We start from the raw sequence: 26,875 nt of genomic DNA on the forward strand, positions 1-26,875 counted from the left end.
ACAACATTCATAGACAATACGTTTTCAACATATCAAAAGTACATAAATATAAAACAAATAGACAAAAATGAGAAAATAAAAAGTGTGGCATGTGTAGACACCTGAATATGTCTGACAATTATTCAATGTGTCTAACACTAATTAGTTTCATTCCCTGTGTCCGCGAGGACATTGTGTAACCGGCTGACCGCTCTTGATCCTCCCTACCCTAACCTTGACACTTAACTTGCTACCTCTCTTGACGGGTCCCTATCCTAACATTGACACTTCATAGTGGAACAGGATACAGGTGCCGCCAGAGGGAGCTGGTGGTTACGTTGGGCAGGGAGACACAGGTGAAGAAGGATGGGCTCAGAGCGCGGTGCCGAGGGAGGGGCTTCCTCTTCATCGTTTTCCACAGAGGGAGGAGGACGCACGGAGCTGGAGCTCCGGAGATTCACCACGCGAGAGATAAACCCAGTTACGAAGCAGGTTATTAAAGAGACATTGTGGATGAATGAGCATTGTGGATGAATGAGCATTGTGGATGAATGAGTATGCGATAGCTTAGCATTTAGTTAATGCGGAAGAGACATTGTGAATGAACCAGCAGACGAGCGACTGCCGAAGACCAGGTGGTAGATATTGTCCACCTTGCGTTTAGCTGTGTATATGCGTATGGTAACGAGATTCAGCTGGTCCGTGATTGTATACTATATTAATCGTAGAGTACTCTGCCGTTGTTTTGTACATATGCTACTTGCTGAATTACCCGGTACAAGAGAAGAGTCGGCATTCGGCGGCGGTGGAATGAAGGAATTTGGCAGACGGAGACAGAGCTCAAATCAACATAAATGCGTTTAATTGCATAAAAACAACGCATTATTAGTCTAATCGTTTGGCTTCCAGCAAGCTCTTTAGACATCAAGTCAAGTCAAGTCAAGAGTTTTACAAGTATACAATGAAATGCGGGTGGTCTTGCCCGCAACGATGTGCAATACAGTGGTACAACATATAATAGAATCCAATAAAAACAACATTGTGCAATAACAGGTAACATGGTGTGACATCTCGGTATCTGTACATAGTTATTTACAGAGCATATACAGTAGGACATGCTAGGTAGCTTTGGTAGTGCAATACACTGTTACTGTTGCTATACTAATTTAAAGTGGCCTTTCCTTTTGGCAATAAGTGTGGGTGAGTGCGGAATGAGTGTGTGCCCGCTCATGTTAAAGTGTTAAAGTGGCTGCTAGTGCACAGCGTGCGTGTCGTGTGTGTGCTCATGTGTGCTTGTGTGTGGATAGTTCAGTGTTCTGTGGCACTCAATGTTCATTGTTTAAGGCTCTGATGGCCTGGGGGAAGAAGCTGAGCCTAAGCCTCTCTGTCCTAGTAGCTGGGGTTCGCAGGCGTCTGCCTGACCTCAGCAGCTGGAACAGGCTGTTATTGGGGTGGTGGGGGTCTTTCATTATTCTGCAGGCTCTGGATTTGCACCTCTTGTTGTATAGAACCTGCAGGGGAGGTAGTGCAATACCCGTGGTACGCTCGGCTGAGCGCACCACTCTCTGTAGGGCCTTCTTGTCCTGTGCCGTGCTGTTTCCATACCAGGCAGTGATGTTTCCGGTCAAGATGCTCTCTACAGCTCCTGAGTAGAAGGACTGGAGTATCTTCCCCGATACTCTGAACTTCCTTAACTGTCTCAGGTGGTAGAGGCGCTGCTTCGCCTTCTTTACTACTGTATCTATGTGTGTTGACCATGTCAGATCCTCTGAGATGTGGACCCCCAGGTACTTAAAGCTGCTCACCCTGTCCACGGTAGTCCCGTTAATCCTCAGTGGTGTGTGTGTCTCCTGCTGTCCTCTCCTATAATCCACGATCAGCTCCTTGGTTTTACCAATGTTCAGGAGCAGGCTGTTGTCCTGGCACCAGCGTTCCAGTACCTCAACCTCCTCCCGGTAGGCCTTCTCGTCGTTGTCCGAGATCAGCCCCACCACCACCGTGTCGTCTGCGAACTTCACTATGGAGTTGGAGCTGAACTTGGCCACACAATCGTGTTTGTAGAGTGAGTACAGCAGGGGGTTCAGAACACAGCCCTGGGGGGACCCGATGCTCAGGGTGATGGTGTTGGAGGTCTGACCCCCCACCCTGACCGCCTGGGGTCTTTCGCTCAGAAAGTCCAGTACCCAGGCGCTCAGGGCGGAGCTCAGACCCAGCTCGATCAGCTTGTCCACCAGTCTGGTGGGGACTATGGTGTTGAACGCTGAGCTGTAGTCAATGAACAACAGTCTCACATAGCCCCCCTTCTGACGGTCAAGGTGAGAGAGGGTGCTGTGCAGTACCTGGGAGACCGCGTTGTCAGTGGACCTGTTTGTCCTGTTTGCAAATTCACTGGGGAGGGAAGCACAAATGTGGTCCTTGACCAGCCTCTCGAAACATTTCTTGACCACAGAGGTGAGTGCCACCGGTCTGTAGTCATTTGGACATGTTGGGGAGGGTTTCTTCGGTACAGGGATGATGGTAGACATCTTGAAGCAGGCAGGGACCACTGCTGACTCCGCCAGGGATTGATTAAATATGGCGGTGAACACCGGGGCTAGCTGGTTGGCACAGGACTTAACTATGTGTCCTGTTATACCATCTGGGCCAGCAGCCTTCCTGGTGTTCACCTGCATAAATGCTCTTCTCACACTGTGTTCCGACAACGAGAGAGCGTCCCCGCCCCCCCGCGGTTGCCCCCCCCCCTCCACAACAGCCGGCGCGCCAGTGACGTCACTAGCTGGAGAGCTAGCAGCGCCACTGTCTACACCAAACCGAGCGTAGAAAGAGTTGAGCTTGTCCGCGAGGGAGGCGTCGTCGCTCCCCATTGAGGGGGCGCTGACTTTGTAGTCAGTTATTGTCTTCAGTCCCCGCCATAAGCCTCTTGTGTCGTTTTGTGCCATTTGTGTCTCCAGTTTGTCAGCATATGTCCTCTTAGCAAGTTTAACAGCCTTGCGTAGAGTATAGACTGAAGCCTTATACTCCTCCATGTTTCCTGACTCTCTGCCCAGGTTGTAAGCGGTGGTGCGAGAGTTCAGAGCTGCTCTAATAGTACTGTCCACCCACGGTTTCTGGTTTGGGAAAACCTGAACCTTTTTCGTGGGGACAATACTATCAGCTATTGTTGTTATATAGCTCACCACTGTGTCTGCGAGCTCGCTGACGTCACTGGCGCTGCCTTGGAACATATCCCAATCCGTGTCTGCTAACACGTCCTGGAGCGTGGCCTCTGATTCGTCAGTCCACTTCTTTGTCTCACGTGACACGACGGCGTCACGTGATCTTTGCTTGTAGGCGGGAGAGTCGGCTGAGAGATTCCATATAAAAGAATGATCCAAGCATCGTTGAATATTTCTAGCTAAGTCATCAAGATCTTTGTCTGGAGCCAGGAAGCTCTCCTCGATGGATTTGTTGTTGTTTTCAGGTTTCCATGGTGATTGGTTTTCCTTCTTCCGTGTGGTCTCTGTGTCTTCTTGTGCTCCGTGTCTGTGTCCGTTCTCTATCGGCTCCTTTTATGAATGAACCGGGAGTCTCTGCGTGATGTCACAGGAGTGACGTCAAGGAGACGTTTTCCTCCAATCACAGCTCTTCTAAGTTTAGATTTTAAATAAGGGCTGTCCTTTGGAGCCCAACGGCTGTTCTCCTTTGTTTCAAATCAGAGAATAGCTTTACTATCTAAATTAACTTAATACTTTTGTTATTAAACCCAAGATATATATTTTCGAATTGAGATTGATTTGATAAACACAGACATATCACTTTTGACTAGTAGAATCTTTATACTAGATGAGAATCACAGTCTTTTTATCATTAAGTCCATTTATACAGTTTCAGAATAATAATGTTTTAGCGTGAATCAATATCTGTTATAAACAGTTGTTTTTCATATGGTTCTACTAACAATTTGGTTCAGAATATGCTTTATTTCAAAAGCCTGTGATTCTTCTCATAAACCTTGCATATTTCATATAATTGCGTTCAGTATTACTACCACAATATAACAGGAATATTTGCAGTAAATTTTTAAGCAATTTTGAGTATAGAAACAGACATTTGAAAGTATATTTGAGTTACTGTACTTTTGAACCTAAGTTCCTCCTCTGCATCTGTTCCTACATGCAGTTCTCACAGGGGCAATTTAGCAGCTAACAAAGATATGTGACTACTCCCTCTATTGTCTTCAGCTGTTGACCACACTGTATGTAAATTTGAGCTCGGGTGACCACAGCCCCAAACCGTCTGTAAACACACACACACTCTGTTCTTCCTGGTTATCTAAGCACTCCTTAATCAAAATGAAGTAACCATTGATTATTTAAAGACTAGAAATATAAAGCATTCATATTCCACACAAATCCAGTAGTATTTTCTAATTAAATGACTTATGATTATTTACAAAGTTCCTTAAACTAGGGACAACCATCTGTTCTATTTTATTGCAATGTAGCCTCAGGACTTGACTCCCTGTGGTTTATGACTGAAGAGACATCTGTTATAACCAATCCTATATTTTAGCCTTTCAGAGACAATTCTCCACATCTTTTATAAGCTAAATATAGCAAATTATACCACATGCGTTATGACAGGGGGTTCACCACGACCCACAGCTTAGCTTCAGTTAGGCTAGCACCACAGTTTAGCCCGCGTGTCGGCCCACCCCTTCAGCCCAGCAGCGGACGTCACTACACTGCACGCTCCTCCAGCCCCTCTGAGCCGTTACCCCAGCAGCCACCTGCCCAGCGTCTACCCAGCCCCGCTGCCTGTTATCGCGGGATCTCCCGACGGCCATCTTACCACACGGACGGTTGGTGGTGAGAGCAGGCCCGCCATTTGGATAAGTACAGCGGCGCTCTGAGTGCTGAAACTTTATCGGTAGACATTTTCTCTGTGTGGCACGGGCTCTCTAAGGGCGAAGATAAACAGTGCTTTGAACTGACGCTGGCAGCAGTGTTTAGGGGCGCCCCGACCATTTATTATTTTGGGGAAAAGCCGGCTGTAGATAGGACTTTTATTTGATAACGTGGGCCCACTGTCAATTTGGTTTGAGTGTAATAATAACGTCTGTTTCTTTATAAAAATCCCATTGAACTCCTTACCCTGTTCCCCACCTACAGAGAAGCGGAGCAGTAGATAACCCTTAAAGGGAAGGGGTTATTACTGTGTCTGTAATATGGAGTGAGAGCACTAGGTGCCCAGTGTGGAAGTAGCCTTAATAGGTATGCGATAACGTGTAACGTGTATCAGCCTTCAGTAAAGGAGACGTAAATGGGAGCACTGTGTGTGTGTCTTTAATGTGCATTCTGTCTAACCCTTTTCTCTCCGGGTAATGCTCATTACTGTTTAACCATTTCCCTACCCCCTGCCTATAGTTCATTGTGAAAGGTCTCCACTCCTCATTAAGAAAGGGTACTGCTTTGGGGAGCGAATATATCATCCATCTTACTGCCATCGGGTGTGGGAGGGCCCAGGAAGGACATGGGTCCTTCGGTCCATTCTATATTTGCATTATTTATTTACATTTTCATTAATTTCCTTGTATCCTTTTCAATCCCCTGTGATGTTGTTCCTTCCCCTCCTATATTCTTCCCACTTTCCCCATTTCCATTCAAACTTTTCTTCTTGCAGCCTCAGCAGATGTGTGATTCTCTCCATTTCCTGTATCCCCTCTACTATCTCTATCCATTGGTCCTTCGTCTGCACTTCTACCTTGTACCACAGCTTAGTTAAAGCTTTTTTGGCTGCCACTATCAATATCTTAATCAAGTATTTGTCTTCCCCTTGGATTCCTTCTTGTTATAGATTCCCCAGATACAACACTGGGGTATTTCGTATCCCATTATTTCATTTATTATCCCTTTTATCTCTTCCCAGTAGTGCCTTATTTTCTGACATCCCCAGAATATGTGTGCATGGTTCGCTATTTCTTGTCCACACTCCCTCCAACATGGTTTCTTTGCTGGTGTGTAATTGCCCTGTATTTCTGGTGTTATAAAGTATCTAATTATGTTTTTCCACCCAAACTCCCTCCATATCCTTGATCCTGTGGTTGTTTGTTGTGTCTTACATGTGATATACCATTCCCCCTCTGTTATCTCTATTTCTAACTCTTTCTCCCACTTTTCTTTTACATACAATGTTGTATTTCCCTTACTGTCCATTATTGCCTGATATAGTGCTGATATCACCCTTCCCTTCCGTCCTTCGTATGACTTTACCATTATCTTAATTACCCCATTCTGTTCTTTGTCTCTTTCTTGCTTTATTTCCTTGTTATAGTAGTCTCTAATCTGTAAATATCTAAAGTGGTCCCTATTCTCTAGTCCGTATCTTTCTTTCAAGTCTTGTAGAGTCTGCATCTCCCCTCCTTCTGTCATTGTACACATTGCTGTTATACCCCCCCCGTTCCCATCTCTTGAACCCATGGTCTTCTATCCCTGGTCTGAATTTGTTGTTGTGTGCTATCCATCTCAGTATCTTGGATTCTTTTTCTAGCTTGTATTTCTTTACTATTGTGTTCCATATGTTTATAGTGAATTTAGTCATTGGATCTAGTAGTTGTTCTTGTCTTCTGAATAGCTCCCTATCCCCTATCAGTGTCTGTACTTTGAATCCCTCTCTTTTGGTTTCTATATCTTTCCATTTGGCCTCATAATTCACATTGCACCAGCATGCTACTGCTCTAAGCTGTACTGCATAGTAATAGCTTTCTAAACTGGGTACTGCCATCCCTCCTTTCTCCTTTGGTAATTGTAGAGTCACATATCTGATCCTTGGCCTTTCCCCCCCCCCCCAAATGAATCTTGATATCTGTCTATCCCATTCCCTGAATTGTTTTTGTGGTATTAATATAGGTAGAGATTGAAATAGGTATAATAACCTTGGTAATATGTTCATCTTAATGATTTCGATCCTTGAGCTGACATCTAGGGGCATTACCGTCCATCTTTCTAGGTCTCTCTTGATTTTCTGATTTATCTGTGTATAGTTTGCATCGTATAACCCCTCCATCCCTCTTGTGATGTTCACCCCTAGGTACTTGATCCTGTCCATGCCCCATTTGATTTTGTATTTTTCTTTGATCTCTATCGTTGGTGTGTAGTTCAGTGCTAATGTCTGTGTCTTCGTCACATTAAGTCTACACCCTGAGTAATATCCATATTCTGTCAGTAGATCCATCAGTGTCGGGAAGCTTGTGTCTGGTTGTCTCATATATACTATCACGTCGTCTGCGAACAGTCCCAATTTATGTTCTGTCCCCCTTATCTCCACCCCTTTGATGTCTTTGGTCTGTCTAATTAGTTGAGCCAGTGGGTCGATGAATACATTGAAGAGCGTCGGCGAAAGACAACAACCCTGTCTGGTAGCTCTCTCTAGTTTAATCCGGTCCGTCAGACTACCATTCACCTTAATCCTAGCCGTCGGTTCTTGATATAATGCCCTAATTGTTTTCATAGCGTTTTTATCTAATCCAAATTTCTCCAATACCTTATATAGAAATATCCAGCTTACACTGTCAAAGGCTTTTTCTGCATCTAGGCTAACTAATACTGCACTCCCTCCTTCCTTTTGTATCTCCTCTACTATCTGCACTGTCTTCCTTATGTTATCCTGTGTCTGCCTTCCTTTAATGAATCCAGTCTGGTCTTCGTCTATTGTATCTGTCATAAATGTCTCAAATCTTTTGGATATAATTGATGTATATATCTTGTAATCTACATTAAGTATGGACACAGGTCTGAAACTGCTACACAGTTCTCTATCTTTCCCTTCTTTTGGAATTGTAGTAATTATGACCTCTTTCCATGAAGGTGGCATTGTGCCTTTTTCCATTGTGTGTCTGAATGCTGCTTCTAATATGGGGCTCAGTTCCTGCCTAAATGTTTTGTAGAATTCCGAAGGGAATCCGTCGCTACCCGGTGACTTACTACTCTTTGCTCTACTGATCGCATTCCAAACGTCCTGTTCTGTGATCTCTGCATTTTATATTTCATCCTGTTCCTTCCCTATCGATGGTAGATCTAATTTTTCTAAAAGAAAATTCTATCTCCTCTTCTCCTGCCGCTATCGGTTGTATGTATAGTTTCCTATAATATTCTTCAAATGTCTTCTCTATTTCCGCTGGCTCTCTCAGTATTTTGTTTGTGTTTGTGTCCCTTATTGTGTGTATTGTGTTCAGTTTTTGTTGTGTCCTGATTCGTCTAGCTAACAGTCTGGTCGCTCTCGGTCCCCCTTCATAGTATGTCTGCTTATGTATCTAGCTTTCTTCTCTATTTCTGTCTGCAGCTCTTTGTTTATCTTCCCTCTAACTTCCTTTACTTCCCTAAGTGTCTCTTGGTTCTTTGAACTCTGGTGTTCTTTCTCTAATTATTTCAGTTTCTTTATCAAGTTCTGGTATGTCTCTATTCTAGCCTTCTTGAGTAATGCCGTCTTTGCTATACATTTTCCCCGTATTACTACCTTTAGTGCATCCCATAAAATGTTTGGATCTACCTCCCCATTATCGTTCTCTTCTCTATATCTAATTATATCTTCCTTCACTTCATTAACCAAACCTTTGTTGTTTAATAGTCCTACATTCAGTCTCCAAACTGTATTTCTCTGTCTACTTTTAAGATTTACTGTCAGATATATTGCGCTATGATCTGAAATATCCATCATCCCTATCCTGCATTCTTCCACCCTGTATCTGTCCCCTGTTGTCATGAGAAAATAGTCTATCCTTGAATATGTTGTGTGTGGGTGTGAATAGTGTGTGTATTCTCTATCTAGTGCAGGGGTGGCCAACCAGTCAGAGACTAAGAGCCACAAAAAAATGACTGTGGTACCACAAAGAGCCACACCATATACCAGCGTTTCTCAACCTTTTTTTTCAGTCACGGCACCCTTCATGTGTTTATAGGTCTCACCCTCTGGCCTCTGAAGTTGCTAATGTCTTTTTTATTTGGGCCTCACAGGGTTAAAAGTACCCTGTGAGACCCACGGTTGCAAAATTACAAAATCACTTTTAGCCATTTAAAAAAATAATGTTTATTTAAAAAATGTTAAAGGGGAACTATTTTACTATTTTATTTCACTATTTGGGCACTTTTACACAATTCCTGTGAGTCTATGGAACACCTAGGTTTTTTTCAAAAAAAATGCATTGTTTTGTATTTCTAATCAAGTACTAAAAACCGCATTTTTCTACCTCAAGATCTTAAGCCGTTTTGAGGCTGGGCTCCAACCACTGTGTGGCCTGGTGCCAACTGCCACATCAACTGCCACATTATTATGCAGCTGAGAAATCTCTGACATCACAGATATGCACATTTTCAGATGACTCAGTTCAGTGAGGGTGAATATTGTGAGAGGAGAATTGGAAGAATTCGCCAATATGAGAATTAGAGACATATATCCTATTAATATAAGTCCACATAGCTAAGAAACAATGGTAAACACTGAAAAAAGCCATTTATAAGATAGTTCCCCTTTAAGCACATGTATAGTCAATTGGTCCTGTTGTTCAGCCTCACAATGCTATTTGATAGTAAATGTGTTTATATGTCCCACCCTCTGGCCTCTGAAGTTGCTAATTTCTTTTTAATTTGGGCCTCACAGGGTTAACCTCTTAAGCCCGAGATATACAGTAAAAGTGTATATTTTCAGCATTATGTTTGTTTACCAATTATTTTAACTGTTATTAGTGAAATATAAGATTATAGAAATCTCAGGGCATTGAGTCGGAAACCGGCGCATATTGACAGGAGGAAGTGGCACAGCCAAAAGTGAGTGTAGTCTTTTGAAGGAAGAGACTCAGGGCTTTCAAATTTCTAAAAACTACCCTACCCAGCCCACACCAGCCCCTGTCAATCATCTGACTTCTGGATTTACTTTTTAATTTCTCTTATTTTTTGGGATTATCTCCCACAAACCTGAACGTTATTGCCATAAAACAGAACGCAGTTAGTTTCTCTACCTTTCTGTGAACGTCTTGCAAAAAACGGTGTTGCAATATGATGAAAAATGGTGGAGAAATTTACATTATAAAAAAGATGGCAGAATTCAGTACTGTATCTACAAAACCTTCTGTTTAATCATCTTCCCTTTATTCATTTGCTTAGATTTTTCAGGTCTGGTCAATTTTAGCATGGTGTTATTTACAGTCAAAGATAAAAAAAAAATGTAAATAGAATTGATATTCTCCTTTGGTTCATTACAATTTACTCAAGCCTAGTAACAGACACACTATTTCTGACACTGATCCATATATGTCCCTAGATTCAGATACCAAGAACATGCAAATGGACCATTTAAAAAAAATTGTAAATGTTTATTCTACGTCCTTATGGAATGAGTGACATAAAAAAAATAAAAAATAAAATTATGGATGGAAGAGCCGCACATTGACGGGCAAAGAGCCGCATGCGGCTCGCGAGCCGCGGGTTGGCCACCCCTGATCTAGTGTGTGCATTGCTCTCCATATGTCTATGATTCCTAATTCTGACATTTGTATATTCATATATTTGCTAATGTTTGTCCTCCATTTCTTTGTGGTTGTCGTGTCTATGTCGTAGTTCAGTACTACATTAAAATCACCTGTACAGATCAGGACCCCTTCTCCTTCCAATGCTATGATGTCAAAGATTGTTTCAAATAGATATTTCTCACTTTCTGGTGGAGCATACACATTTACTAGTGTTACCATTTGACCTTCTATTTTCCCCTTGACCAACACATACCTCCCCTCTTTGTCCCTTATTTCCCTGATCATTTCAAACTTCACTGTGTTCTTTATTAGTATAGCTACTCCTCTTCTAAGGTTCTGTTTAAAAGAACTATAGAACAGATTTTCATACCCGAATCTCTTCAGCTTTTCATGTTCTTGTGATATTAGATGTGTTTCTTGTAAGAAGATGACCTGCGCCTCCTCTTTCTTAAGTTTCGTCGTCATCACCTTACTCCTCTTGATCGGATTATTCATACCATTCCCATTTAATGACATAATTTTTATACCCTTAACCTGTTCCACCCCAGGTGAAAATCTGCATAAAATGTATACCTAGGTAAATGGAATATTGCTCCACTTCTACAAGGGCTATTTGCATATTCCTGGTATCTAGGAACATCTATGGACCTCAATGAATGTATTCTCAGTGTCAGAAATATTGTGTCTATTACTAGGCTTGCTTAAATTGTGATGAAACAAAGGAAAATATGAATTATGATTTTTCTTTTCATCTTTGACAGTGAATAAAACCATGATAATAATGACCAAACTTAAAAAACTGCCACTGAGCTCATTCAGTACCCTCTTGAGATCATGTGTACAAAAGATCTAAGGAAATTAATAAAGGGAAGATGATCAAACTGAAGGTTCTGTATATACAGTACTGAATTCTCCCATCCGGACCAATGCAATTTGAAATATTATTATAGAATATAGAATATATGCTTATACATTACCTTATTATAGCCAATTCGCACATTTATATATATATACATATAGTATCTTTCAAATGGCTGAGTTCAATTTGGATATAGTATCACCAGGCTTGCATAATAACAGATACTGATATTTACTGTAATCGACTGTACTATTTTATTTCCCCCACAGTGTAACCATTTTGAAACTAATTTCAGATCTAATTCTTCCTACATGGTAACAATAGTGTGGGGAAACTGACTGCGTTTCAATATTTGTCAAAAACGTTACCTTTTGTAGCTTATTATCGCGAATCATAACAATTATTGACATAATTCATTCAGAACACTGAACTTTGAACCCCCATAGAACTTGCCAGGAGGTGTAGATCGGAGAAATTCCAACGCTGGCAGATAGCTAGCGATCTCCTCTACAAAATGGCAGCAAAAAAGCTTCAATTCCCATGGTTCAACATTTCCATTTCCGGTTCCGGGTCAAATTGGCGATCGCAAATAGAAAACTTAAAATGATATAAGTACACTTTTAACCTATTGCTAAACTATTGCCAACCTAACGTTTTACATTCTACATGTATTTGTGACATAGTAGTGATAATAATACTTGAAAACGGTTGATTTTAAAATCACAAATTATTTTGCATCTTCATAAAAATATGCTTATAATTTAATAAGGTCAAAAGGGGTCGGTACCAACCCCGTCGAGTGGAACAGGTTGTGTCATATTTCTTTTCCAATTGTTCTCCCGTTCTACCCATGTCACATAAAATAATATTAGTGGTTGTAGCCTCTGCTATCTCCATCTGATTTACATACATATGTAGCCACCTGAATATGTCTGACTATTATTCAGGGTGTCTAACGCTAATATTTTGCATTCCCTGTGTTCACGAGGACGTTGTGTAACCGGCTGACCGCTCTTGATCATCCCTACCCTGACATTGATCCTGACCCCTCTTGATCCTCCATATTCTAAACCTTGACAGCGAATAGTGGAGCATGCACTGGAGTGCCGCCGGGGGGAGCTGGTGGTCACGCTGGGCAGGGAGGACATCAGGTGAAGAAGAATGGGCTGGAGGCGGGGCTCGGACAGCGGAGAGTTCTCTTCTGCGTTTTCCACGGAGGAAGAAGGACATCTGGAACGAGCGCGCCAGAGATTCAGCATGCGAGGAATAAACTCAGTTACAAAACGGGTTATCCTAGAAGTATGCGGTAGTTTAGCGTTTGGTTAATGCGCCAGATAAACTCAGTTACACAACGGGTTATCCTAGATTAGAAGTATATGCGGTAAGGGCGGTTAGGTGGCGTAGCGGAGATTGCGTTCGTCACTAACCCCGGAGCTGTGAGCTGGATTCGCCTGTTCGAATCCAGCTCACAGCTCCGGGGTTGTCACCAGCTTGGCTGGCCGTTCACACTAATACAATTGGCTGTATTAGAGGGTGGGAGAAGCTGGCGGGGTGGGTCCGGGTCGTTGTAAACAGCGACTCCTACAGTTCGGTCGGGGCGCCTGCTAAGCGCGGATAGGACCTGAGTGGGATAGTGTGATCCTTCCACACGCTACGCCCTCTCAGGGAGGATCCGCGCTGCCAGGTGAAAAGAAGCGGTTGATTGGCTGGACGTGTGTCGGAGGAAGCACGTGATAGCCTCCACTCTCCCAGATGATCTGACTGTGGGGGGTAAGTGCGCAGCGACCAGGAAGGGGATTGGGAATTGGCATACGACTAACATTGGGATGGGAGAAAAATCTGAGGAAAATGGAGGGGGAAAAATATCAATAAAAAAAAAAAAGAAAAAAAAATAAGTATATGCAGTAGCTTAGCATTTGGCTAATGAGCCAGAGACATTGTGAATGAACGAGCAGGCGAGCGACCGCCGAAGACCGGTGGTAGATATTGTCCACCTTGCGTTAGCTGTGTATATGCATCACAGCAGGAGGGTGCACCACGACCCACAGCTTAGCTTCAGTTATAGGCTATCACCACAGGTTAGCTCGCGTGTCGGCCCAGCAGAGGACTCCACTACACTGCACGCTCCGCCAGCCCCTCCAAGCCATTGCCCCAGCAGCTCACCTGGCCCCAGCGTCTACCCCGCCCCGCTGTCTGTTATCGCGGGATCTCCGACGGCCATCTTAACACCCGGACTAGTGGTGCTGAGAGTAGGCCCGCCATCTTGGATAAGTACAAGCGGCGCTCTGAGTGCTGAAACGTTATCGGTAGACAATTCACTGTGTGGCGCAGGCTCTCTGGGGGCGAAGATAAACGGTGCTTTGAACGAACGCTGGGGGCAGTGTATAGGGGCGCCCCAACCATTTCAGCCGGCTTAGATAGAACTTTTGTTTGCTAATGTGGGCCCACTGTTGATTTCTTTTGAGTGTGATAATGGTGTGTGGTTCTTTATAAAATTCCCATTGAACTCCTTTACTCTTTACCTTGTGTTCACCTACCGCGAAGCGGAGCAATAGATAACCCGTAAAGGGAAGAGGTTCTTACTGTAATATAGGGTGAGAGCACTAGGTGCTCAGTGTGGGAATAACTTTCAGTGTGGGAATAACTTTCAGTGTGGGAATAACTTTCATTGTGGGAATAACTTTCATTGTGGGAATAACTTTCAGTGTGGGAATAACTTTCATTGTGGGAATAACTTTCATTGTGGGAATAACTTTCATTGTGGGAATAACTTTCCTCCATGTGTATTGTAGAGCGAGAGCACTAGGTGCCCAGTGTGAGAATAGCTTTTCTAATTGAGTGATACACTTGTAAATGGAACCAGGTTATATAAAGGAGACGTAAATCGGACCACTGTGTGCGTGTCTGTTAATGTGTATTTCAGTTAACCCTTTCCCCACCCCCTGCCTATAGTTTATTGTGAAAGGTCTCTACAGGTCATTAAGGAAGGGTACTGCTTTGGGGAGCGAATACATCATCCATCTTACTGCCATCAGGTGTGGGAGGGCTAAGGAAGTATTGGGGGAAGTGTGGGTGTGTGGGGAGCTACTGCTGATTGCCCTGGAGGGCAAGAAGGACCAGAGTACCATCCCTAGCTCAGTGAATCCTAGGCCCCATCCACTCCTGCTGCCACTTCAACATTCCTGGCCTACAGTCGGGGACCCAGCTGGACTCAGCTCTGCTGCGTTCTTGCTACCAGGTGGCCGTGTACAACCACTCCCATAAAGCAGGGATAATCCACCCTGCTACACATATATACATAATAAACATCAACATCAAAACTAACTCTTGGAACTTCCATGGCATTTGAGGGTCTTACTCGTTCCCCTCTTTCCCCCGCTGGTGAGTGGGGAGTAGTGGCTCTCCTAGTGAGAGGGCTCCCCCTAGTGGCTGAAAAATGCGCACTATATATGTCCAACTCGTTCTGTGTGCGACCTCCGAGCCCCCGGTCATAGGCTCTGTATTAGTCACTTTCATGTTCCTGTCTAATTGTGTTATGCGATATGTGTATTCCTGTGTTCCTTTCATGTCCCGTCTCCATATATCTCTTGGATCTCTGTGTCCTTTTTTTTTCTTTTTTTTTTATCACTTTCGGTATAATTGTCTCGTATGTGCCTTATCATCTTCTTCCTGCATAAGTCTCTTTCATGTTTTCATTTTCTTGTATTGTGTGTGTCATATGTATATCAGTCTAATGTGTCTCGAATCGCTATGTCCTCCTTTCTAATTTTTGGTTTAATTATCTCGTATGTACTTTTCTTCTTCTATGTATCTTCTCACTGCATCAGTCCTTCTCCTGTTTACCTTAATCTGTATTGTGTGTGTGTATTGTACTTATCCTCCCTTTGATCACAGTGTCCCCTCTCGTCTCCTCTCCGCCCCCTTCTCCGTGTCTTTGCATCCTTCTTCTCAGTTGATTTGCTTTGAATCAATTCAGATCTCCTTCACCTTCCCGTTCTCCTCGCCTCCTCCTCTCCTTTCGACTCTGGTCCATCTCCTCGCCCTCTCCAACCTCTGCAACAGCGTCGGTCTCTCGTCCTCCCCTCCCGGCACCTTCCATCCTCTCTGGTTCATGTCCCTCACTGCCTCCCGCACGTCGCCGTACACCTTTACGCCTTCATTCCAATGGACCTTCAGCGTGGTCATTGGTGATTGAAATCTGATTCCTCCTTCCTTCAGTGCTTTTTTTATCTGAACATAGCTCAGACGCTTTACCGCCACTTCTGTTGCGTAATCATGGTAGAAAGTTACTCTCTTTCCCTCCACCTCCATCCTCTTCTGCCAGGCTGTTTGTAGTAGTTCGTAGCTCTTGGTTAGCAGCTTGTACGCTAGCTTGTACGCTGGCTAGTATGTTCGCTTGTATCCTCGCTAACCAGGCGGGCTCCACGGGCTCCCCGTCTCTGTCTACCTGCGTCACGCTCGTCTGAGCTACTTCTTCCGTAATTTCCTCGTGTCGAGATCTTTCCTCAGGTGCTTGTACGTCTTCTGGGGTCCTCTTTCTCTCGCTCTTTCTCGTGGACATCCTTCCTTTTCTCTTATATCTTTGAATTGTCACTTTTTATTTTGTTTTAGACAGTTTTACTTCCCTTTTTCGATATTGTTTGACCGGGAGCTCTTTCAATGGTCGACTACCCACACATCTCAAAACCGGAAGTCCTGGTGAAATGTTTTATATGTGCATTAAATGAGAGGGAAGAATAATAAATGACTCCGACGTTTTTTATGGTGGAGCTCTGAGATACATGACATGTATCAAAGTTGAGGGAGATGTCCTCAAACAGGCCTCTGTGAGGGGCGCCAGAGTGGCGCACCACGTAACGCACTGCAGTGCAACACGGCCATCCAGGGTTCGACTCCCAGACCCGGCGACCCTTGCCGAATGTCCTCCCCCCATATCTTCTCATATCCTTCCTCTCTGCCGGGTCTGTCCAATAAAGCAATAAAATGCAAAAAACATTCTATTTATAATTATAAATAAAAACAGGCCTCTGTGGTTTGGGGGACCCACAATTAACATCTCAGTTGTATCTGCATTAAGGAGTAGAACGTTTTGCGACATCCACTTTTTAATGGCAAGCAGGCAAGCCTCAAGATTTTGTAATTGGGAGGAATCGTTTGGCTTAATAGGTATATATAATTGGATGTCATCAGCGTAAAAATGAAAGTTTATGCCAAATTTACGTATGATATTGCCGAGGGGTAGCATGTAAATCGAAAATAGCAAAGGGCCCAGAACAGAGCCTTGTGGGACACCGCATTACACTGGGAGGGTCTCAGATGTTAAATCATTATAGACCATGCAGTGTGTTCTTTCAGTTAACTGGTTCCCGGCCAACGGTAGAGGGCCAACCACGGACATGTCCGTGGCAAGGTTGTTTTGGCTTTTATTCCATTTTAATAACCTACTCAATGTCACCGAGCGGCACTGCAGATTTACCCCACTCTTGGAATTCTGAAAAGTGCATTACCGGCCAGATCCTCATAGGGGCGCTGTCTCGATAATGCAGTGTTCCCTGTGGCAGAACGGTGCTTTATTTTTTTTTTTACTTTGAATGGAGTTTACTGTTAGCCTGTAGCTTGGAATACCTTTTGCGACGCCGAATTCACTATGCAGTAAAGGAATATATCATCAGCCAATGGACATATCGATCTACCAGATGGCGATCGATAACTGGGAAATCCTTTTGGGGATCCAACCGGCCCACGGTAAGATCTTTTTCATGTAAATTACATGCTGATCAGGCCTTGTTATCATAGCCAACCAGGCGATCAGCGAATGTGGCTACTGAGGCTAACGCCTTTATTGGTAATCAATAATCAGAAACGACGTGCCCCCCCCCCCTTTCATGCATTCATGGTGGACCATGAATACCGACAATATGCATTTTGCGTTTTAGCTCTAGCTTCTGTAGTGCCGAAACGCTGTTCGATTTAATGTTATTAGCTTAGCGCCCTGTATCTCGCCTTCCAGGAAATATACTAGCCCAAATCCCATATAACGCTTGTGGTATAATTTGGTAACTATAGCTCCTAAAAATTTACTGCGATATGACCCTAGGAAGAAAAGGTTTTAAGTACATAGGCTTTGGTCAGAAAATAGCTGTCACATTCAGTCAGTCACAGGGCCAAGTTGGAGGCAGCTATAAGATTACAGAAGAACAGATATTTGATACAGAGACTAGGTATTTCTACAAATAGACAGTCAGTTAAATAACGTAAGCTTCACTATGGGCAAAAGGGACTATAATACACTTTTAGTTTAATAAAAGTTAATGATAAATCATTGTGACCATAAAGTATACTGGGAGCAGGATGTAATCAAGGCAGGGTGTGTGTGAAGCAACTTGGAATGTAATCAGGCATGGAGAGACAATAGATGGTCAACAGAAACTGTTTATACAGGGTGGTGACGGAAAGCGTAAACAAAAGATGACCACATCTCATGTAGCTGTTATCTCCTGCCCCGCGGCCTGGGGACATAGAAGGCAGACCAACTGGTCTGAGTAGTATAGAGGAGGTTTCAAATAGAAATTATCATACAATATCTTAAATGTGTTTTTACTGATTTAGGATGCTTACAAGTAATGTGAAATACCTGCAAATATTACTGTTATGTTGTGCTAAGAATTTTTGACATAATTATATGAAATATGAAAGATTCTACTAGTTAAAAGTAATATGTCTGTGTTTAGAAATGAGATGAAACAATGTGGTACAAATAGGAGCAACTGAGCCTTGGTGAATCAAGTGGGAACATATTTTCAATGATAACTAAATATAAACTGTTTGTAGCTATTCAACTTAAGTTAAAAGGACTGTTCTGAGACTTAATACCACAGTTATTAAGTCTATTTTTAAACTAGCAAATAGCCCTTTGAAACAATGAAAATTGAACAGTTGGACAAAGGCCCACCTCTATTGAGATTTGAACTGTGAATGCTGGTGATTGGATGAGACCATTTGGGTGAAGTCATGGATGACCTCACTTTGAGGAGTTTCGCCTCGTTGATAAAAAGGGGGGTGGGAAGGACAACAAAAACAGACCGGGAACAGAACACACCACCCCCACCCAGAGGACGGCGAAACGGCAAGCAGAGGAACACACGAAGAAGAAGCTTTTTGAAACGAGAAAAGAATCCTTGTGTTGTCGCCAGACAACAAAGAAAATCAACAACTCAACGACGCTCGGCCACTAAGGCTCCATTAAAGATTACCATTCTTTAATCTACTCTCTTAGACTGATTTTCAATGACAAACGGCATATAGTTTGCGACCATTGAAAATCATTGCACAATTCATTTTCCATTGAAACCAGAATCATTGTTATTTCACTTTTTTACTTTGAATTAAAACAGATCTGAGACAACTTCTTCTCCTCATTGATGCTTCCTCCTGCTTCGCTGCCGTCCTACAAGACCGTGATGGTTTTTATAAGTAAATAGGTTTTAAGGTGAATTTAGATACACAACACAGAGTAAGGTAGTTAGATGGTTTTATAAGATAAAACCCTTATTCCTTTTTACTATAATTGGTGCCTTGGCCCTGCCCTGAATCGCTTTAAGAAATATTTTTCTCTCGGCTGAACGAGCACTCGGCTCGTGGACAATCGGCGCTTGGGAGATCGGGTTCATCACGACAGTCTCCTGCGAATCTACAGAGAGATCAGGTGAGTGAATACGGGGCCGTGATGGATGAAAATATGGGGCGTTCAGTTCGAACTAGGGGTTGTGGGAGAACCCTGCGATGACCTCATGATAATCTCGCCAGGATGGAGGAGCCGTCGGGGAGAGAGATGATGGGGTAGCGGGAGGATGCGTGGCGATCGACAGATCATATAGGGCAGGAGTCAGTTTATAGCGGGGACGTCCCGGCCGGTCACTCAGTAACTGACGGAACCGTACTGCGCTTTGGCGTGTGGTTCTTGATCGTGGCCACATTCGTTTTTGCGTTCAGGAAGTACGGTAGGATACGTCCTGGGATACAGACAGGCAGTGGTGCAGTGCTGGTATAACTCGGTATAACGGCGTTATACCTCGGTCACTGAGGCTGAAGTACGCGCAATCGCTTTTTACATGGCATTATCCAACCGGACTCCCGGAGAAGCATGCAGCTGCAGAGCCGCAGAGCCAGCAGCGCTCTCTGGGCCGCGCGCTGACGGCCGCGCTGTGAGGCAATAGTATCCAGCTGCAGGACGAGAGCAACCAAAAAAAACTGTGCATGCGCGCGCACGCGCGCACGCGCACGCGCGTGGAGCGTTTGACCTACTGTCAATTTGCCACTGCACCACTGCAGACAGGTCATGTCCTTCCAGGGGTGTATGGTGTGGTGGGTTATTTTTTTCGTGATCTGGGCAGTGGGTGGATTGTGTGTGTACGATTGCTGGGCAATGCGGGACCTCCGCTTGTAGCTGCCTCTCAAGCGGCCGGGATCGGGGGTCTAAAACGTCGGCAACGATGCAGATGGGACTTTCAGGCTCTGGTCCAACGCTGAAACAGATCGCGGAATCAGGTAGATATGTAAAGAAAGTGCCAATATGAAGATTAACTGGAACAAATCAGCCTGCCTACCTCTTAATGAACTGGCCAAGGCGGTACGACTACCAGCTGATATCCCCATAGTAGAACATTTCAAATACCTGGGCATAGAGATATTCCCCACGCTGAACCAAACTACTAAGTACAACTTCACGGGTACTTATGATAAAATACGCCAGGATCTAGACAGGTGGTCGTCCCTTCCTAACTCCTTACAAGCCCGGGCTTCCATAATCAAAATGAACATCCTGCCTAGGATAAATTTTATTAGCTCAATGCTCCCCCTGCCCCCTCCAATAGACCACTGGCGCAAGGTACAATCGATGGTATCTAAGTTTGTCTGGAATAACAAACGCCCGAGAATCAAAAGGGCTACTACTCAACGTAGGAAACAAGATGGGGGCCTCGCAATCCCTGATTTTAAACTGTATTTCTGGTCCTTTTCACTGAGACCTTTGATGTGCTGGCTAGACCCTGTAGAGGCTGTATCGTGGCGCTCCTTAGAAGCGGCGGCGGTGTCTCCGCTAAGATTACAGGATGTAGTGTACTCCACTGTCTCTATTGCGAAATGCCGGCTGAGGTATGGACCGATCATAACTCACGTGATCCAAACGTGGCGTAATGTACAGAGGTCGTGTGGGGTTAAATGCCCTTGGCACCTGGACTCTCCAATTTTTAATAACCAGCAATTACTTGTTGGACACAAGCCGGTTAATATTCCTCAATGGCAAAGGAGGGGAGTGCATACTCTGGAGGATATTTATGATAAGAACGGCCTCCGTGCGTTTCAGGACTTAAGAGAATTTTATGATCTACCCGGCGAGTCCTTCTTTCTTTACCTTCAACTAAGGTCAGCACTGAGGGCGCATGGCGTACCGTGGGCTCAAGCCTTGCACCCACACCCCTTCCTCAGGCTCATAGTGGACAGGACGACATCCAGAGGGTTTGTCTCCGACTTTTATACGCTCTTAATTCAATCCACGTATAAAAATTTATCATTGGATACAATCTGGCGTGTGGATATACCGGAGTTGGACCCCGAGTTTGACTGGGATGATGTTTGGGCAAATGTGGCATTATCTTCCCGCAACCCCAATCACCAGCAAATTAATTTTAATTATATTCATAGGACCTATCTTACACCTAGGAAGCTATTTGCTATGGGACTGATAACCGACTCTCGGTGCACTTTGTGCTCTCAAAAGGCCACTGGCACTTATATGCATATGTATTGGGATTGCCCACCAGTGGCCCGCTTCTGGAGGTCAATAACGGACAAACTTTCAGATCTGTGTGGCTTAACTATCCCATTCACAGCTGTTACGCTACTCCTGAACGATATAACGACACTACCCGCGTCCGTACAACTGAAAAGGGTTGTCCTAGCGGGCGTCACAGCAGCGAAGAAGCTAATAGCAATGAGATGGAAGGAGCCTGAGAAGCTTACAATGATTAACTGGTCCCTAACTCTATTGGATGTGATTTATCTTGAGATATCCACGGCCCGGGTGATCGGGGTAGGGCAGGCTGGAATTGACCTGTGGTTCGCAGCAGCTGAGAAGGTAAAGACCGCAGTGTGCGGCTGAGCGGGGTTGGGGCGCTTGATCGGGGGGGTCCGGCGGTCTCTGGGGAGGGGGAGGAGGAAATGTCTTGTCTGTCTTGGTTTTTGTCTTGTCCTTCTTAACTTTGACTGGGGGGATTTTAGGGGGGGTTGGTATTTAGCTATTCTGCGCTATATGTCAACTCACATGCCATCTCCCCAAGAGACTAATATTGACAGACTGATTGACCTGTCAACCAACTTGGAGGAAGAATTTCTTTCTTCTTACACTTTACCTTCTGCAAGTTTGGCAGTCTTGAACATGTGTAAGGGACCTAGGCTATCTACAGTAAATCTGCGGCAACACTCTCATAAACAATCTTTTAAGTCACTCCACTTTGTAAAGGTGGGGAAAGGTTGCCATGTTTTGAAGACCCTTTTTGTTATTGAAGTAGCCATCTATATTTGATAGGTTGGACGCTGTTTCTTTTTCTTTTTGTCTTTATAATTTATTATTCTGTATTATTATTGTTTGTTATTCTCCTGTGAAAGTTATGTTTTTTGTTACTGTGGTTATTGTGTTGTCCTGTTTCATGTAATTAATAATAAAAAAAAATTTGATCAAAAAAAAAAAGAAAGTGCCAATATGGTGGTGGTCGTCACGGGTCGCGGGATATTAACGTAGTAGGTGGTGAAATGAGCGTACGAGAGGGGCCTTCCGAAGCATAACGCGTAGGCTTTTGAAAATATCACCCAGACTAGCCGTACCTCGAAGTTTCTACGGGGAGGGGATTTTCTCTAGGGGTATCAGCGGGGGCTAACGATAATTGATCTGTTATTAAGGGTTGGTTAGGAGGATGCGTATTTACCTGTTAACCCGTGAGAAGGTTGATTTCAGAAGGCAAAGACCGGCGGAGATCCGATTAGAACGTGTTTAGCTTGGGCGCTCATTTCAATACGTTACGTCGCGGCAAACGGGGATAATAGCTCTTAGCAACAAATCGTTTCATTATACTGTTTACAATGTAAATGTTCATTGCATGTATTGTGTACTAACACTCTTAAGCGAGATAAAAATGAGTGCGGCGAAACTATTGAAAATAGTAACAATGTGTGGTACTGCTAAAGTTAAAGCTAGGATAACACTGAGGCTAACGCCCGGGCTATCGACTAGCTAAGAGGTCAAGCTAGTCTTTCGAAAACGGAAGACAACAAAGACTTTGAACCGGAAGTCGTTCTGAGCAATTCGAGTATGAAATGTTTTTATATTTTTTAAAGCTGTAGAAATAAGCGCTTACGTTGAATTAAAGTCCAGTTAATGGGTGACGTCGTTGTAACGCTGCCGTCGTGGTCTACTATAGGTGCTCGGTGAACGGAATAAGACTGCCATTTACGCTCGTACCGTTGTTAGGCTAGGCTAAGCTATGATGCTAAGCTAAACTGCAAGCTAATGGGCGGTGATAGGAAGCTAATATAGGCTACTAGCGCATTGTTACTGGATGGCGGCTGCTCGGCGTGGCTCGCGGTGGCTAAGGCTACCTAGCTACGTGCTACATGCTGCTCGGCGTGGCTCACGGTGGCTAAGGCTACCTAGCTACGTGCTACATGCTGCTCGGCGTGGCTCGCGGTGGCTAAGGCTACCTAGCTACGTGCTGCATGCTGCTCGGCGTGGCTCGCGGTGGCTAAGGCTACCTAGCTACGTGCTACATGCTGCTGGGACTGTTCAAATGCTGAATGTTGAGAATGAGTGATATTGTTGTGTGACTGATATATCATTAATGTTAAGGCGTCGTGTGAATTGCAGTATGATTGTGTACTTTTGATGTTGTTTGGCAATGTAATTATGGTTAAGGCTAGTTGATAGGCCGTAAAAGAGGCTCGCACACGCGTACTAGGTTGTGAGTGAGATATGTGTGGTGTGTGAAGGTCGTGAGCAGTGTGGGTGATATGTGGTTAGAAGTGCACTAGGGGGCGTTAGAGCCATATCTTAGGCTCCCGTCCTGGTTTAGATTCTCTCTCTCTCTCCCCCTTTTTCCCTCTCTCTCCTCCCCCCCCCCTCCCTCTCCTCCCCCCTCCCTCTCTCTCTCTCGCTCTCTCTCTCCCCCTCCTTCCCTCTCTCTCCTCCCCCCCCTCCCTCTCCTCCCCCCTCCCCCGCCCTCTCTCTCCCCCCCTCCTTCCCTCTCCCTCCTCCCCCTCCCTCCTCCCCCTCCCGCTCTCCCTCTCGCTTTCTCTCTTTCTCTCTCTCTTTTTCTCCCTTGTCACGGGGATGACGTTGATGTTTGAGTTTACTTGCTATTTGGTATTCGACTGCAGTGTTATGTTGTTACTATAAGGGCGATGTGATAGGGGGAGTGGAGGTTTAGTTTAGGTGCAGATGGGGTGGCACGGGTGTGCATTTGGGAGTAAAATGTAGTACGACTCACTCGTTTTCTTATCCCTCCTTCTCCTTCTCACTCTCCCTCGTTATTCATTTGGTTCAGTGGGCCGGGTGGCTCATGCGGGTTAGACTTGTTTATTTGCTTATTGGTATTTCCTGTTTATGTACTGGGTTATGGGTACATGTCTGGATTTTTTTGTGTTTAGAACGGGTTACTAATCCCCCCCTCTCATAGTGGGGATTGTGTTTTCCTGTTCAGGGTGTCATTCTTCTCAATTTTTAGCTTAGGTTTGTATATTATTTTTGTAGGGGTAGATGTAGTAGCGGTTGAGGGATGCGTTTGCGAAAGCATTGGGCTTTAAGCTGTGTGATTGTTTCCGTTCGGGTTTGAGTGGCGGTGGTTGTTTTGATTTACGTTGTTCCCCCCCTAGCCCGTGTAGAATTTTTTTCCTCCCTTCCCGTCCTGCGTCCTTAGCTTAGGTCCTAGCTCGTTCCCTAGCTTCTTTCCTAGCTCCTTTTGTTGATCATAGGTCCTCCTTCCCTCCCTCCTCCTTCCCTCCCTCACACGGTGGTGCAGGAGGATGTGATGGGGGGCCGTGCAGGGGTGGGCGTCCCGTTGATGCCGGGATGTCAGGGGTACCGTTCTGTGATCTGGGTGGTAGACATTCTGGGTTGGGGAATGATAAGGCCGGGGTGTGCAGAGGGTATGGCGTAGGGGGCGTGCCTGGGAATGTTGTGCATTGGTGGTTCAGTGGTGGGATTCTCGCCTGCCACGGTTGTATGTATGTGTGTGCAGTTTTTCCATAAGTGGGGTTGATGCTGGTTCGGGCGTAGGCGTACAAGGTGTGTAAAAAAAAATTAATTTAGAGGAGGTGCTAGCTCCATACTCGCTTCTATTTTTTGCATAGGTTGTGCAGGGAAGTGTTGTTATGACGGATGTGGGAGCTGGGTGCCGTGTGGGCGCTACCCATCTGAGTGCGTGTGTGGTGGAAGGATGTTTGTGATGTTCCTGGTAAAGGGAGCCGAGGGTGTTTTCGTTCGGGGTCGACACTGTGGCGGAAATGCTTTGGGCTGAGTAGTGGCAGATCCTTGGTAGTCAGGGATCTGTGGGAATATTGCGATGAGTATGGTGCTGGGGTCTATGGTTTATAACATGGACAGCTGGACATTGTGCGAGCACGGGGGTTCTGTGATATGAGTCACTGAAAATTTATTTTTTTCCTCGTGAGATGATGGCGTGTGTTTAACACCTAAGGTTTGGTGTTAAGAAGGGGGAATGGAGATTAATTATGAGTAATTATGTGAATAATGTGATGTAAAGTGTGATGTAAGATAGGAATACATTATAAGACTTGCTCAGATAGAAATAAATACAGCAACACATAGAAGCTAATGTTAAAATTACATCTACACATAGTCATGAAGCTATCAGTGACAATTAGAATATTTTATGAGATTAAGATGACAAATGCATTAAGGCGAAGAAGACATTTTAATCAGCTAAATTACCATATCCATTACAAATGCTTAGAAATGATAGGTTGTAAAACTAATTCTGATTGTCCTAAAGGAGGACCAACCTACCGGAACAGGGGGAGAGATTGATGCAGAATTGTGTTCCTCAGAGAGTCGTGTGAAGCGGTTATACGACAAGGGATTGGAAGATCCAGTTTTCCGATTGGACAACAGACAGAACACAGCTAAGGCTGTGTCGTTATGATTCAAATAAATTGCACTAACTCTCTCTAAAGTGGTATTAGTATAGAGACGCGCAACATTTCTATGCTTAAGATAAATAATGAAATGAAAAGCGAATATCACTGGAATGTGTTTTTCCTTTTTTTCTCCACACTTGCTCGGGGCGGACTGAGACAGTGCTGACGATTCCAAACTCCAACTGGGGAACAATTGACTGTTAAAGTCTGGGTATAAGTATAGTAAGCGTCTTATCAATTCCTGTCTGCACCAGTACAATCTGAAAGTATGAGTGATTTTAACTCAAGTTTGTAAAAATAGTTTAAAACACAGAGAAACTTGTTTTTCCAAACGGTAATAATATGAGTGCATGAGCGGGTGAATGGTTAATATAGAGCAAATTCACCAACTTTGATAGAAGAAAATAGAAGTAAATAGAATAACAAAAACGAGAGTTGACAATAAGTCTATTTCAATAACCCGGAGTATAAAAAAATAGAAGCAATATAGAAATGGCCAACAATAGTCAGGCCAATAGTGGGGAAATGCCAATAACCTCTGCAGACACTTCACTGACCGCATTGAGCAGTGACATTAACCTGATTGATTTAAATATGATTGATTTCCCTCATGTGACGAGCGGGTCAGAAGGACTTGGAATGTTAAACTTGCCTCCAACACAGGGGGGTCCGGCGCAAGAACCGCAACAAAATCCGAGGGGACCACCCTGGCAGTCACCGGGACAAGGTGGAAACAGAAGAGGTGGAGCGAATGGATCCAGACCTCAGCCAGGGTCAATAGAGTGCTGAACGTGCAGAAATTCCGGACATATGTCTAGGAACTGTGACCAGGAATATCGACCCCGAGGAGAAGGGTATCGTCCTCAAGCCAGAGGAAGTGGTCCTCGATGGAATAACAGACGAAGAGGCGGCTACGGGCAAAACCAGGGTCGGTATCAAGAACAGTGTCCACAGCCCACAAGCCCCCCCTGTCTAGAACCCCTCCAACCCCAGAGCCAGAATGAGAGGCGGGGCCCAGAGATGGGAAGTCAGACCGCCAGCGCCGAGATGGAGGAAGGGGGGCAGACCTACAAGCAAAGGAGAGCGTTTATAGAAGCGTTCGAGCGACATGAGGCGGTTCATCGAGACCTGATGAAGACACAGCGGGCGATTGGTCAAGCCGCACACGAGACGCAGAGACTGGAGCAAGAACTGGCTAGAAAGAATGAACTGCTGAGTGGTACAGTTTGTGATATCATGCTTTGGGCGTCAGAACTAGGCCGCCGTGATCAAGCAATGCCCTGTGCTCCGTTGCCCGGACAGGGAACTGGGCCGCGACAGGGTGGTGAAAG

Source organism: Notolepis coatsorum (assembly GCF_963971535.1).
Source record: "Notolepis coatsorum genome assembly, chromosome: 18".
Taxonomy (NCBI): Eukaryota; Metazoa; Chordata; class Actinopteri; order Aulopiformes; family Paralepididae; genus Notolepis; species Notolepis coatsorum.